Source organism: Megalopta genalis, unplaced genomic scaffold (genome assembly GCF_051020955.1).
Source record: "Megalopta genalis isolate 19385.01 unplaced genomic scaffold, iyMegGena1_principal scaffold0051, whole genome shotgun sequence".
Classification (NCBI taxonomy): domain Eukaryota; kingdom Metazoa; phylum Arthropoda; class Insecta; order Hymenoptera; family Halictidae; genus Megalopta; species Megalopta genalis.
In genome coordinates, this window is record NW_027476120.1 from 327,501 (window position 1) to 330,000 (window position 2,500).

The window sequence follows — 2,500 nt, forward strand, 5'->3', positions numbered from 1 at the left end:
CTCTCAAGCAACCCGACTCTAAGGAGAGGTCCTCCCGAAACGCGTACCGGTCGCTACGGGCCTGGCACCCTCTATGGATAAATGGCCCCATTCAAGATGGACTTGGACGCGGTTGCGACGTTACGGGATAAATTGACCCTCCTGAACACTACATTTCCCAACGGCGGAACTCCGCGGGATTCAGTGCTGGGCTAATTCCTGTTCGCTCGCCGCTACTAAGGAAATCCTGGTTAGTTTCTTTTCCTCCGCTTAGTAATATGCTTAAATTCAGCGGGTAATCTCGCCTACTCTGAGGTCGTCGGAACGTGAAAAAAAATTTTTTCAGAGCTTCCCCCCCCGAAAGCATTTTGCGAAACGTGTACAGAGCAACACAAAAAAAAAAAAAAATAAAAAAAACACAAAAAACCCTTAAAGCAAAAAAAAAAACCGCGCGCCTCACCAATATATCTTTTATAAAATTCGATATCCTCTCCAAATATAGATCTTCGAAACACTCGCAAGACGATTACAATCGGTATAACTTTAACGTCCGTCCGAAAAGTACTTTCGGGGACTAGACGACCGATTGATCTCGTGCGGTTTCGCTATTCGATCATTTGAAGAGAACAAAAAGATATATGGGGCGACCGACAAACGGTTTTCCGTAGAACCAGACTCGCGATTGCGTTGACACACACACATCATAGCCACACCAATAGAAGAGTTTTAGGACGGTAACCCGGGTGGGGTGTTCTTTACTCAGAATATGTGCAACATCGGATCTATATAGCCATCGATACAATTCGTACACAAATGTGTCGTACGAAGAGAGAGACTTTTTTTCCTCTGGCAACATAACGGTAAGAGACATCCTTCCACACTCATAGGTTCCACTCCCTGGGGCTATGATATATATATATACATATAAATTCAAATTCGAAGCAACGGTCACAATTCTACTCTATATTTTTGCGGGTTATGTGTTCTTTCGTTCAATTTCTTTCATGCGTTCGTTCGATCTCTGTACACAGTCTTCACATAGGACAGACTCGTGTAGTACGCTTTCGTGGGTTAAACCCATCTCGTTTCATTTCAGGCGACGTCGGGAGCGCGTTGAAAATGTACCAGTGAAATCTCGATAGTTCTACGGATACGAATCGTCCCGAAAAAGATTTTGTCACCGCTTCGAAGCGGTGTTTCAGACGGGCGGACGTATATAAAACATATACGACACACGACACCGCCTTCCACACTCACGCTAGTTCGAACACGATTTCCATCTCTCTCGAAGACTGTTAGACGTACGTAAAATTTCTCAATATTCATAGGACCGCGACAAACGCCGACGAAGCGCCCATCATTCGCTCGTACGTATATAGGCAACAAGTGCCATCAACGCAAGCAGTTTATAAGTACGTAAACGACCCTCAGCCAGGCGTGGTCCAGGAATTGTATCCGTGGACCGCAATGTGCGTTCGAAATGTCGATGTTCATGTGTCCTGCAGTTCACACGTTGACGCGCAATTAGCTGCGTTCTTCATCGACCCACGAGCCAAGTGATCCACCGTTCAGGGTAATTTTTCCCTTTTATTCTCTCATATATATAATGTGTATTTGCTATCCACCACATTTTTGTGTTATATTTCGGAACAAGCCGATACCCGAAGAGCTCCAACCAGCGCGCGAAGGAGATTCGGGAGTCGTCGTACAACGACATAATTGTCCCTTAAAGAACGAGATATTTCCGTCGAAACCATATATATATGTACGAGCAAATCCAAAACCACTGTTTTCTTGCAAGTTCGACGGTCGGAGCGAATAGAACATTGAAAAGCCTTCTATCGAAGAAACACAGAGAGTATATCACCTCCAAAAACGACGGGGATATGGATATTCAAACTGGACAATTATCAACCCGATACTGGATTCGAAAAGTTTCTCTCTCCTTTCGTCGTTATTTACACCGGACGGACTCACGGCCGGCTCTAGCTGGGTGTCATATATATATACGTCCCACGCTCATGCTGCCACTAGCGCGCAACAGAGTAGGGTGTCAATGACAACGACACAGCATTGAAACGAGCTACACAAGCCGGTCTCTCTTGATACCAATGTAAACGAGCATTAAGTTATCTTCAGACTGCCCGATATTTTCGTCCTTTGGACTTTCCCAACGATTCCTTTTTTTCTTTTTTTTTTTACACCACAGCGAAGACTTGAGGAAGCGTGATTAGCACGCTCGCATCCCTCCCTGTCCTACTACAACTGTGTGTGTGTGTGTAAAGAAAGAAAAAAGAATACATTGGCTTTCTCTCTATCGAGAAGATGGCCTACGCAACGCAGATCAAAGGCCTAATACGTGTAATATAATACGCGTCTGGCCGTGTATAAATCACGCACGAATGATCTGGTCGGGCCCAACTCTTCTCGTACGCTTATTTTTCCGTGTTGGGGCACTATCATAAAATCACACAAACCCCAACACGTGTGTGTCTTGGAAGGAAGATGGCCTACGCAACGC

General features: G+C 45.1%; 1 non-coding gene and 1 pseudogene across 1 annotated transcript; both read right to left on the reverse strand.

The window, feature by feature from the left end:
- LOC143261385 (large subunit ribosomal RNA) overlaps positions 1-298 on the reverse strand; it is a 5,498-nt pseudogene extending 5,200 nt beyond the window's left edge.
- A 1,102-nt stretch (positions 299-1,400) lies between these two features.
- LOC143261398 (5.8S ribosomal RNA) lies at positions 1,401-1,555 on the reverse strand. The gene has a single exon (XR_013035526.1). It is a non-coding gene; the product is annotated as a 5.8S ribosomal RNA (ribosomal RNA).
- Positions 1,556-2,500: the final 945 nt, after the last annotated feature.